Below are 13,389 nucleotides of genomic sequence, written 5' to 3' on the forward strand. Positions count from 1 at the left end.
TTAAGATGGCAGGACTGGAGTTCAACATCAGGGCTTCACTGCATGGGAGATCTGCATACACTTTTGAAACTGTGTGGAATGCTGTCCCAGACAGGGCAGAATGAGCAAACCTAATAGAAAAACCCTCACTGGCATCAGTCTGTGAGTCTCTAGCATGTGAAGACTGGCCTAGAGAAGAAGCCTGACATAGTTGTGCCTTTGGATGAAGGGTGGGGATGCTGATCAAAGACAGCAGGGTCTTTGTTACTTACAAGAAGACACTGTTATACAGGTAGCCTTCTGTGGGCAAAGCTTCTGACATGTGTTGGTCAAGTGCCTGCCTTAGGTGGACCCCTATCTAGATCCTAGCTCTCCTGCCCTGCTCAAAAAGACATGGCAAGACATTCTATTTCTCATTCACTATGGAAATATTTTACAGACTTAAGCAATGTTGGAGAGAAGGATCCTTTTCCCCCAAAATTTCTCAGGCTTTGTGAATGTACACAGCTGTATTAATGAAACTGAAATCAACTGATACTTTGGGCTATTCTTCAACTAACATTGTTTTATGTGCGTATGCATATCTAATTCCCACATGCTGCCATGCTCAGTCACTAACATATTGCAGAATATTTAGCTACTCTCTTCCTGTCTGGCATTGTAAAAACTAGCACTTAAAGTGATTTAGGACCTTTTCTTGAGGTGATACAACATTCCCTATGTGAAAGCCTGTGTCAGTTTACATCTCCTGCTACACACTTATTTCCAGACCATAAGCTAAAACGCTCTAAGTGCCTAGTATTCACCTGCTCAAGGTAAATCAGAATTTCACTCTGACATCACCCACACAGATTTAAATAGCCAACACATTAATAATGACCTTAACAGAGAATCTTGAACTGGTCCCACCATTTCTCTCCTTTGGTCACTTATTAATTTCTTTTATTTCCTATGCTTATTATCAGCTGTATATTAAAAAGTATCTGCAGGCCCAGAACTTTACTACATAAGTTTATTTTACATAGCACTTAGATATACAACTCCTTAAGTGAACCATCAGTATTTCCATTCTATAGAGAAATCTGAGGCTCAGAAAGACATGGAGGTTTGGTGGAAAGACATGGTGGAAAGGTGTGGTGGTTTGAGTAAGAATGTCTCCCATTGACTCCTATATTTGAATACTAGTTGGTGGAACTGTTTGGGAAGGATTAAAAAAGATGCTTGTTGGAGAAGGTGTGTCACTGCAGGTGGGATTCAAGGTGTAAAAAAAAACTCAAGCCATTCCCAACCCATCCCATCCCATCCCATCCCATCCCATCCCATCCCATCCCATCCCATCCCCTCCCTCCCTCCCTCCCTCTCTCCCTTCTACTTGTAGATCAATATGGAAACTCTCAGCTATTCTTAATCGGTCATCATGGACTCTTAACACATTGAAACTGTAGGCACAAATTAAACATTTCCTCTTTAAGTTGCCTTGGTCTTATCACAACAAAAGAAAAAGCAATTAGACATGAAGTCACAAAGCCAGGCAATGTATGTGGATCTGGGGATGTCTTTAGGACCTGAGCCTTTTATTTTCTCAAAAGGATTGAATTAATTTGTATTTTTAAAAACATGGGTAGGTCCCTGTGGTGCTACAAACTGTTAATTCTAGTGCAACAGAGGCAGAGGTGGTAGCAGACCTGTGAACTGAAGGTCAGCCTGATCTACATATTCCAGGCCAACCATGATTACATAGTGAGACCCCAGTCTTTAAAGGGGACAGGGGGTATAGAGATGACTCGGCAGTTAAGACCACTTACTATTTTCACAGATGACCCACGTTAAGTCTCAGCACCCACGTAGTGGTTCACAACCATCTGTAACTTCAGTTGCAGGGAATCTGATGCCCTTGTTCTGGCCTCTGGAGGCACCAAGCATGCATGTGGTGCATATACATACATGCACGCAAAACCCATAAAATAAAAATAAATAAATGTGACAATTTTAAAACAAAACAATAACAACAAAACCCCAGGGGTGCTAGACATGTAACTCAGAGACAGTGCATGCTCAGCAGGCTGTGGGAGGAAAGGGGCCTGGAAGGTGTCACTGAGTAAGAAGCACCCGAACCTGGGCCTTCTGCTGTCTTCCCCATTCCAATTACTAACCCCACACTTGTACCTCACCCTACTGCCCCCTTCCCACACCAGCATTTAATTCTCCGTTACTTTTCTAAATCCATTTCATCTGCAAGTCTAGTTCTCTGTGTTCTCCCAGGAATGAACGCCACCTTTCCCAAGCCGCCTTTTCCTTTCTCTGATGACAACATTACATTTAGTGTTCCTTTGAGCCCATGTCTTTATTGGGAGCTCTTCAACTTTGATCCTGGAAGATGCTGTGGACAAAGAAGCCCGGAAGAAGTGACTGTAGAATAGGGATGCCTCTCTCTCACTCTGGACATTTTAGCAGGGTAGCTAAATCTCCTTGCGGGGGAGGGGTGGGACATCAGCTTGAAATGTTTATCCTAGAGCTGGAGGTCCCAGGACCAAAGAAAAGAAAGCCTAAATGAGCCCTTTTACGTTTTCCCATTTTATTCCCCAGGAAGTCTAGGTCATGCCCTCAGCAGCTGCTCTTTTCCAGCTCACCACCACCACCACCACCATCAACCACCACCACCACCACCACCATCACCACCACCACCACCACCATCACCATCACTACCACCACCATCACTACCATCTCCACCACCACCACCACCATCACCACTACCACCACCATCACCACCACCCCACCATCTCCACCACCACCACCACCACCATCACCACTACCACCACCATCACCACCACCCCACCATCTCCACCACCACCACCACCACCACCGTCACCACTACCACCACCACCATCACCACCACCACCATCACTACCAGCAGCAGCACCACCACCACCATATATATTCCATAAATATCCAGGCAGTACTCTAGGGGGCAATCCTACGGACTAACAGGCAGTGGCTTGCAGCACTGACAGAGGAATGAGAGTCCTACTGATTTCCTAGTTCTCTCCACTTCAGTCAAACTCAGAATCCTCCCTCCCATGCTGTTACTGTCCAGGGGATAGTTTATGCTCATAGCATCAATGTCCTGAATTCAGTCCTCCATGAAGCTGTCTCAGGAGTGGCTGAGTTGACTGCAGGCATCCAGTGCTGTTCCTGACACTGCCTTCAGGAAGTTGTTGGGAATTTTCCAATATTGTTTTTAAGGAACCAACCCCGTCCTAATAGGCCTGGGACACCACAGACACCCGTGTGGCCTCCCGAGACTATGTGAGCAAATGTGGGTAGGAACCAGAATCTGGCTCACTCACGTGACAGTGCATTCTCCTTCAGTTGCTGCCACCACAAGGGCAGGCACCGAGAGGGCCATCACCTACTACCCATCTCAACACTGGATTCTATCTGCTTTGGCCACTGAGGTGAGAATATTTCTCATAAAGAACCCTCAGTTCCAAAGGAAACTCCATCCAAAAGGAAACTGGATGGGTTGGTGAGATGGCTCAGTGGGTAGGGATGCCCACTAACCTGAGTTTGACCTCTAAGACCTACACAGAGCAAAGAGAGAACTGATTCCTGCAGATTGTCCTCTGATCTTCATACGAGCACTGTGACATGCACATAGGCACACACACATGCATAGATTTTTTTTTTTTTTTTTAAGAGGAAACTGGAATCTCAAAGGAGTCAGATGGAACAGGGCCCCTGGCTAAGAAGCCATGCTAACCAAAGCCGTATGAGGCAGGCATTCCCTGGGCTAGCAGCAGTGGAAACAGAGAAAGACTGAATTTGAGAACCATGCCCATCTCTAGATCTGATGTTGCCTGGCTCTGTGACCTTTGGCAACCCGCTGCATCTCTGAGTCTCAGTTTCCTCATCTGTAGAATGGAAATATTAAGAGAAGGACTCCTACATTCTAAGAGTTAAATGCTACGAGGTAAGTCATGTGTATGGTAGAGTTCTGAGCACACAGAAATGTACTATTATTAATAGTATGTAAGGGACCACAGCTAAAGTTCAGGTGGAGTCCTTTTAATCAATGTGAAACATTAAATATGGCACCATTATAACCGGAGGGAGATTATTGACTCTACCTATCTCAATGAAAAGAAGGACATGGAGAACTCAAGGAGTGGGAAACAGACAGGAGTAGCAGGCAGAGCCTTGACAAGCACATTATGTGCCAGTGATGGTTATGCAGGTCTCTGGTATTCCCAATCCTTAATCTGGTGTGGTGGCAATGCCTATGAGGCAAGTCTGAGTTCCAGGCCAGCCTGGTCTACAGAGTGAATTCCAGGATAGCCAGGAAAACTCTTTCTCAATACCTGCCCACCCCACCCCACCAAATGTTAGGATCAAAGTGGCTTGAAAGGTGTTTGTTTCTTAAAGAGATAGGACTTTATCACATCTTTTCACCACTCTGCCACACTGCCAGCTACCACAAGCTACCTCAGGCAATAAGGTATTTGACACAGTCTCATGGAGGGTGAGTGGCTTACACCGCCCAGCGCTCAGCTTAGTTCAGTTCTGTTAGGACACTTCTCATCATCCTTAGGTTTCTGGTGTTTTCTCAGCCATCTGGTCATTCCACACCACTCATTCAATTGAGAGCAAAAGCTCTGTTTCTTGAGCATCTACCTGCTACATGTCAGGCAGCATGCAAGCTACTGCCCACTCAGCAGCTCTCAAACCATCACACACCTGCTAGCTTCCTAGCAAGACACCTTACAGAAGTTTAGCGCAATTATGACCAAAGACTAGGGCTGTGCTGGCCACAGTAGCAGGAAAGAAAGAGTCCAGGCTTGTCTTTTCAGTCTCAAAGCTAATGTCCCTTTCCCCATGCTGTTTGCCTGGGATAGCCCCTTCCTTCTACACTTTAGAAAGGCAACTTCTCCGGTGGATCTGGAGAATGCATTTCCTCCTCTCAGAGCCGCCCCAGGGTTCCTGTGTGTAGTTTGATAGCAAAAGCCTCTCGTTATCTCTGTTCTTAGAAGCGTTCTTCCTCCCACCTGCTCTTCAGTTCAGCTTTCATACCGAGGCACGTGCTTCTGGCACCAGCCACTGCTAGGTAGGATCTGGGGAGTCCCAGGGATTTTCCGGGGCCTCAAATAATTTCCTCAGCCCTCAGGGATGTTCTCACCAGACCCTCAGCCTGGCTACAGGGGAAACGCATGACAAACAAGCATGCATATACTTGCAGGGAGGATTGTTGAGGGATTACATTTTTTTTTTCTGGAGTGTACCCCAGTGATAATAACAGGAAGTTAAAAAAAAAAAAAAAAAAAAGTACAGCCCTTGATCTGGTAATCCAGCACTGTTAGCTTAAAAAAGTGACCTCAAGGAAATATCCTCAAAGTGGAGGGTAGACAGTTCAAAGACATTCTCGGTAGTGTTTACAGTGATGATGATATGATGATGATGATGATGGTGGTGGTGGCGGCGACGATGACGACAACAACAACGATGACGTGACAAATAAGACAATTGAAAATGGCCAGTAAGAGGCCTAGGTGACGCTGAGAAGATGTGTAAGTGAGGTAAAACAGCTAATCTATGAGAAATGGAATGTATCACAATCTTTCATAAGCATTAATCACTACTTACTAACTGGTATACAGATGAGAGGGCAGAGGGGAGGACACAGGATGGACTGGGTAGTAGTATGTTCTGGTTTTGTTAAAGTCTTACAATATGGAAAAGGATAAAAAAAAAAAAAAACCCACAAAAATCAAAACCAGCCCAAGCACTGTAGTGCCCTTAAACAGAAAAGGCAGAGCTGAGAAAACACATGCAGAATGGTAGTAGAGAGGGGAGAAAAATGAGTGGCATCGGACTTCCTTCACTTACTCTTCCTGGAAAGCATCCCGAGCCAATTCCCCTGTGGCCCCAGGATGTGAGAACTGTACCACAATGAAGTCATAGACACTGCCATTTACTGAGTCTTAATTAATAACCAGAGAGTTTCTGAAAGGTGGGAGATAGAACTCTCCAGACCCCAGGATGGCCATCACATGTCCCCTCTCAAAGGCTAGAGGACAGACCTGGGCTTCTGAGAGCATCTGCCTTTCCTGGTCTACTGACCTCTACATGCAGCCAGACCTGCTATCCTCCTAAAAGTGCTAAGCTTTTCTTGTCAGGTGTGGTGCTACACTCCTATAATTCCGGCACTTGGGAAACTGAGGCAGGAGGATTGCAAGTTGGAGACCAGACTAGGTAACACAGCAAGTCTATCTCAAAACAACAACATTCAAATAAACAGAACAAGGCTTTTTATTGCCTTAGACATCCCATTCTCAACCAGGCAGTGGCAGGTTGCCAAGGGGTCCACTTGTTCTGTTTTAGACTTCTCCATAGGCACCTCCCTGTTCTACAAGTGCTAAATACACACTTCGAGTTGGACAAGAGTCACCATGGCTCTGGTGGCTTCCTGCTTTTGGATAAACCACTGAGCCCACCTTAAATGGGCATAGTTGAACTCATCCCCAACCAAGGCACACAGAGGGGCAGATGTAGCCAGATGCTAGCAAGTGGGAGACACAATCCTGGGTATCTTTGAGGTCTATGACTGGCTGGCATTCCTAATATTGAATGCTGGATTCAGTGTCTCTGACTGTTCGACGGTACCATCAGCTGCCTTACCCAGGGTCTTGGGCTATGCACACCAAGGCTCCTGTCTGCTTTGGGCATGATCTGCCCATAGCTCACAGAGATGGAGCCCAGAGGTAGGAGGCAGAGAAGTGGCCAGGCCTCTGTGTGGAGTTATGCCAGGAGTGTCTTCAGTCTTGTGATAGAAAGGCTAGGGCCTCCAGACTACTACTACTTTTAGAGAATGCTCTGAATAGGAAATGTTCGTGTTCTACCAGCTCAGAGAGTTAACAGAAATATGGACCAAACACTATGGTCTCTGGAATCAGAAAGAACTGGGCTCAAATCCCAGTTCTGTCACTCATTAGCCTTGTGACCTGGGCTAATAATTTAACCTCATGAACCCCAGTTCCCTACACACATGAGGGAGACATCACCCACATCAGAGATCACAACTCGGCAGAAAGCTGGTACACTGAGCTCTTCCCTCAGTACACAGTCACACGTTGTAACTGCTGGTTTCACTGTCTTACACCTGGGCACACCTTGAAGGCAGGAGTCTTGTTTATCTCTGGCATCTAGCACAGGTCCTGCCCCAGTGAGCCCTCATTACATGCATTGCTAGATAATGTTGGAAGGATTAATAAAATTTCTTAATAGAAATTTCTTGATATATGAAAAGGTACATTAAAAAAAAAAAGTCACAGGTAGTAGCTTTCCTAAGTAGATGGTTCACAGCCTTCTCCCTACCCCTGACTTGAAAATTTTCCATTCACATGAATCCTGGGAGCACGCTGTTTGAGGACACAGGTTGAAAAAGACAGGCGACCTCTGCTTTATTTCCGTGTCAACCTCCAACTTGGACAGCACAGGGCCCTGGTCTCCTCCAAGGGAAGGTACAAAGTCTCTACTCAGCGCTGAGTTCCTAGTGTCACTCAGAGCCACTCACCCAACAGGTTGTCATGGTCCCCCAGCAGCCACTAACGGAACCACGTCTGTTCTCCTTGGAGTGGCAGTTGGCAGTGGCAAACAGGAAGTTGTCTTGAAGTAGGGTGTGGTTATGCCTGTCAACATATGCGTACAGAGACGCACGTTTTTCCTTCCCCTCTCCGCTCCTTCCTCTCTCCCCTTTCTCAGAGAGAAAAGCCTGCGTTGTTTTGTTGAAAACTACACTTTTGTTACTTTATTTAGGACCAGACATCACTACCATCCAAACAAACACCTGGGGAAGAAAGCTTACAACATAGCAGAGGCCTGTCTCCCCTTCATCAGTCACTCACTCTGTGGCGGGCTTATTTTGGAGAAACCCAGGTGCCTTTGAATAGATGAACTATCCCTTTCCCTGCTCCGTGGGCATGCAGGAAGCAAAATTCTAGGTTGAAAGCAAGCCACCACCACCACCACCAATCTTAATAAACAGAGATAGAGAAGGAAAGGCCACATGGTATATACGAAGCTCAAAGGGTCTACACGCTGGACGGAGGGTCATACATCAGTAGGAACACAGCTATGAGTTTCAAGTCATGTGCACCATTTGAGAAGACCCAAAACACTTCTTAATAGGGACAGCATCTGGAAACGAGAGAGAAAAGCAATCTCCCAGTGTATACAGACATGAAGTGCCAATGGAGCTGCACGTGAATGCTGCAGACTGCGGGGTGGCCAAAAGTAGGGGGCACGAGAGCTGGCTTCCCAGTGCTCTCAAAGGTGTGTTATAAAAATTTCCATTCCTCTCCTCCCCAGACCCGAGGCCTGAGCCTCCAGAAGGTCTGTCCAAAATAGATCAGTGCCTAGCCTCCTACTCCTGACCTCTTTCTGAGGCAGCTGCTGTCCCCATCGGCTGCCTCAGCCCTGTCTCTGCTCCAGCTTCTGCCCACAGACCAGGAGCTCAGGTCTGCACAGAAGCTCATCCCTCCCAGTGCATGCATCACAAGCTGCCAGCATGCTTTGCCTGCCAGACTTTCTTCTGTGACCTGCGTCCAGCCCCACGCCATCCTGGGTGGCAGGCCACCATACCCTGCATTCACACTTACACTTCCTGGAGAGGCAGCCTGGCCGTTTGGATAAGGAGGTTGAGCCAACGACATGCTGGGCAACGGCCCTCTTCTAGTAGACATTTCCTGGCTGTGGGCCCGGGCCAGTCATAATGCTTCACTTCCCCTTTAAGAGAGCACGCCCAGATGAGATTGAGGAAAGGCAGCAAGACAAGGCCGGGAGCAGTCAGGGGTGCGTCCTGAATTTGGCAGATGAATGAGGGTTTCCCTGAATCTCACGCACCAGATGTGAGAAGCCGTTTCTCAAGAGGCTCAGGAAAGCTCTCCAAGTTTAGATGACAGGGGGTTTCTCCTGCAGTCCCTAGGAGAGCAGCCACACTTAAGCCAGCACTCAGAGCTGATGGCCAACCGGGTCCTGGGTGGCCTGCAGATGCCTCTGGACTTTCTGCTCTCCTTCCCCACAGGGAATACCCATCCTGAAGGACAGCGCCTATTGGGCCATATGCTTTGATGAGACTAGAGGCTGTTATGATAATTGGAAAAACCCCAAAGGACAATTTCACTATTAATTTCCACAGAGTTCTCATTCATTCTGGACTTTTTTTTTTTTTTTTTAATTGTTTTGTTGTTGTTCTTGTTGCCCACTCCCACCCCATCTCCCTGTGAGCTAATTTCTCTCATGTAACCCAGGCTGGCTTTAAAATTCCTGTGTAGCTGAGGGTGACCTTGAATGCCTCATCTCCCTGCTTCCAGTACCAGATCGTCAGACATCGATGGGGCCAGCATTGGTGGCTCTCATTCTGGATACTTAGAAAATTCCCTGACTGAGGCAAAGGACAGATAACTTGTGGGAGAGGGGTTGGCCCTTACAGAGACAATGCTTCCGAAGGCAATGGGTCACGTGACTTAATATCCATGAAATATCCAGAACAGGCAAATCTCAAGAAACAAAGTACAGAGTAGTGGTCTATAAGTGGCCGCTATGAAAAAAAACGAGGGTGGGCAGTGGGCATAGGGTATCCCCTGGGAGTGATGGGAATGGACTCATGTCACTCAACTGTAGTTGGCTTTGGTGTTTTGAGTTAAGCTTGGGCCTAATGTGAAGCCTCACTATTGAGTTCTAACCAACCTCTCAACATGATCACACAGTCACAGGGTCAATATTCTTTCATGTGAATTTCACTATAACTAGCAGAGACACGAAACTAAAACAAAGGAAAACCAAAAATGAAATGTAGGAAAATCTGGGTGTGGTGGCTCGTGCCTTTAAGCTCAGCACTCAGGAGGCAGGGGCTGGTGGGTCTCCTATGAGTTGTAGACCAGCCTTGTCTAGGTAGCAAGTTCCAGGGCAGCCAAGATTGCATGGTGAGACTGTCTCAAACAAAACAAAACAAAACAAAACAAAACAAAACAAAACAAAACAAAATGGGAACTGGAGGTCCAGCTTAGTAGTAGAACACCTGCCCAGGCTCCGGGTGACCACCAATGTAGGACAAACAAACAAACAAATAAACCAATGTATTTGATGAATGAAAAATGGGAGATGGGAGGAGACGTGACCCTCCTGGGTATAAGTGAAAAGAGTTTGGTCATCGTTATGAGGGAGAGAACAGCCAGAGGCCATCTGGAGAGTCCAGACTGTTAAGGCTGGACGGGGCCAGGGAGGTGGAGGTGCGAGAGAAGAGAGAGAGCAACTGAACCAAGAGAGGAACTACAGGTGAGGAGGCCAAGGAAGAGGTCAAGAGTGGAGCCAAAAGCCAAGAGTATGTGGCCTAAGTGTCGGGGTTAACAGGAAAAGAGAAGCCTGGGGGAGGGGAAGCGAAGCCCAGCCCTGGCCTGGACAGGTTTAGGGGGAGACAGGGTGAACTGAACTGTGCTGGAAGAGCCCAGGTACTGAATGAGCCTCTCCTGGGTTTCTTTGGGACCTGACATTTGAGACCTCTTTTTTTTCTATCAGGAGCTCCTTGGGTCTCACCTGAAACACTAACACCTGATGAACTTCAAGTCACTTGCAAGTGAGCAGTGTCTGACTTTCAGTAAGGAATAGTGAAAGCAAATCTCTGAACGGCAAAAGCCCTCCAGAAGATGTCAGGCTGAGGGGAGGTGGGATCATTCCACACACTGCCCCTCGTCCCATACGGTCCTCAAAGAGACCATCTTATGACAGCTAGGCAGCTTGACAATGTAAGGGAGCCAGAGCTGGGTGTCTCTGAGGGAGAATTATTTAGAGACAACTTCTTCCCTGAATTAGGCAGACTTAATCTGTTTCTCTGACAGCAGAGAGCTGAGCTGGTCCCTATCTGCTGCTCTGTTTCTTGGAATGGAGTCGGTGTGGATGACTGGGTGTGAGCTGACCAGCCACTGGCCAGATCTCCTTTCTGGATCATTTGCAACTTTGGCTGGAGATAGTCTGCTCCCAGGCGGTAGGCTGTAAGCTTTGTCCTCTGGACTTTAGGCCAGCTGGTCAAAGGCTCCTTGGGCACATTACCCTACGGACATGACCAAGAAGATGTCGTCTGGATGTTGCAATGCTCAGCAGCTCAGTGCAGATGCAAAAGCAGCCCCATGGCCTGGGAGCCAGAGTCAAACAGAAATAGCTCTCCCGGTATCTGCTTGAGGGTTCCAGGAGGACCGGGAGGTCAGAGGCGGATACTTTCCTTGGCCAGCTTTTCTGGTGCACTCTGGCTCTCCGGAGAACTCTTGCCTCTCAGCTGGCCAGTTCTTTCTCCTCACCTCAGGTGCCCAGCGAATAAGTAGGTGGCCTAAGTTCTCAGCAAACAGGTGCCTTAACATAATAAGCTGCACCATTTACATTGCTGTAGCTCCTGAGGAAAAGCAGGTTTGGAAGTGTAACTCTAAACATAAAAACAGGAAGGGGCAGCCCGAATTCAAAACCGTGCCAAGGACACTTCTGCAGAGCAGATAAACAAATGGCTAAGGAGAGCATATGCAGAGATGCCCCACCTTATTAGCCATTAGAGAAATGCAAATCAAGCCTGCAAGGAGGCAGCACTTCCAGCACAGTAGAGTGGCTATTTAAAAAGAGGAACGTAGCAGGAGCTGTTGAGGATGGGGAGAAAATGGAGCCGCTGTGTACTGCTGTTCGGAACATAAAAGGGTACAGCTGCAATGAAAACCAGTATAGTGGTTCCTCAAAATATTAAAATAGAATTACAATATGATTCAGCAGCTCCATTTATGGCTATATATACATACCTATATGCGTGTCGTAAAGGAGCATCATACTGAAGAGTCGATAGAAATAAGAGTATTCACAGCTGAATACAAAATGTGGCATATGTGCGTCTCTCTGTGTGTGTATATATACTTTGCACGAGCGCAAGTACACACAAGTGCAAGAGAATGAAATAGCTTTCTTATGCTGGGATAAAATATCCAGACAAAAGCAACCGATAGGAGGAAGTGGTTCTTCTAGCTGACAGTTCAAGGACACACCCCATCCATCACACAGCAGGTAAGTCATCTTAGTAGGAGCTTTACAAAGCCAGTCACAGTCACAGCCACAAGCAGGAACAAAGAGCAGGTGCACATGCTTACTGCTCAGCCGGCTTTCTCTGCGCTGCTCACACAGTTCAGGCTCCCTTACTCTGTCGCTCACAGTGGGCTAGTCAGTCTTCCCACCTCAACAAACCGTTACCTTAACAAAATCAAGATGGTCACTTTCCGGAGTGATCACAGAACGATCTTATCTAGACAACATCTCACTGAAAGTCTCTTCCCAGTCGATGCTAGATTCTGTCAGGTTGACAACACTAAGCATCAGGTAAGATGTTGGGTTAAGATGTCTCATTTGATAATGGCTCTGGCTATCAAGCCTGATCGCCTGAGTTCAATTTGCAGGACCCACACGGTGAAATAAGAGAAACAAGACAAGTAGTCTTCTGACCTCCACACAAGCAAACACACACACACACAAAATAAATAAATAAATAAATAAATAAATAAATAAATAAATAAATAAATAAATGCATTATTAAAACAAAACAAACCTCTAACCATTCCATGGTGGTATTCAGCCTTAACAGTAAGGAAATTCTGACACTTTATCCTGTAGATGAGTCTTGAAGACAGCATGCTAGGTGAAATTGACCAGCCACAAAAAAGGCATATACTGTAGGAGTCCAGTGACATGAAGAAGCTGCGTAGCTAAATTCGGGCATACATGGAATGATAACTGCCGGGAGATGGGGAAAGAAGCAGGGGCCTGGTTTTCTGTTTTTTGTTTTGTTTTTATTAATGGCTACGGTGTCTGTTTTGCAAAGCCAGGAGTTCTGGAAATGGCAGTAGCAATGACTGTAAAACAGTATGATGGTACCAAATGCCTTTGAGCTTTACATTAAGACTAGTTAAGATGAGCCAGGAGCCTTTCATCCCAACACTTGGGAGGCAGAAGCAAGCAAATCTCTCGAGTTCAAATTCAAGGCAAACATGTTCTATTCTGTGAGCTTCAGGTCAGCTAGGGCTACATAGTGAAACCCTGACTCAAAACAAACAGAAAACTAGTTAAGATGGTAAAGTTTATATTAAGTGCATTTCACTGCAATTAATTTTTTTATTCTCTAAAACATTAAATAGAATTAGCATATGACGCAAAAGTTTTGCCCCAGGTATATGTGTGTGTGTGTGTGTGTGTGTGTGTGTGTGTGTGTGTGTTTATAGAACAGGGACTAGGTTTGGTGGCATACATCTTTGATTCCCAGTACTCAAGAGGAAGGCTAAGATTGATCTCTAGGAGTTCAAAGCCAGCCTTCTACATAGTGAGTACCAGGACAACCAG

General features: G+C 46.5%; 1 protein-coding gene across 16 annotated transcripts in view; it reads right to left on the minus strand.

The window, feature by feature from the left end:
• Window positions 1–13,389, minus strand: part of Atxn7l1 (ataxin 7 like 1) — a 220,496-nt gene that overhangs the window by 57,013 nt on the left and 150,094 nt on the right. Inside the window, exon 1 of one of the 16 annotated variants that reach the window (XM_076942005.1) lies at window positions 7,547–7,638. The exons of 11 other annotated variants lie outside the window; for them this stretch is intronic. The gene's annotated coding sequence lies outside the window, so the exon portion shown is untranslated. Of the gene's footprint in view, window positions 1–7,546; window positions 7,640–8,630; window positions 8,758–13,389 lie in introns of those variants that run through there. 4 more of the 16 variants (XM_076942007.1, XM_076942001.1, XM_076942003.1 and 1 more) reach the window with 4 other exon arrangements.

Source organism: Arvicanthis niloticus, chromosome 11 (assembly GCF_011762505.2).
Source record: "Arvicanthis niloticus isolate mArvNil1 chromosome 11, mArvNil1.pat.X, whole genome shotgun sequence".
Taxonomy (NCBI): domain Eukaryota; kingdom Metazoa; phylum Chordata; class Mammalia; order Rodentia; family Muridae; genus Arvicanthis; species Arvicanthis niloticus.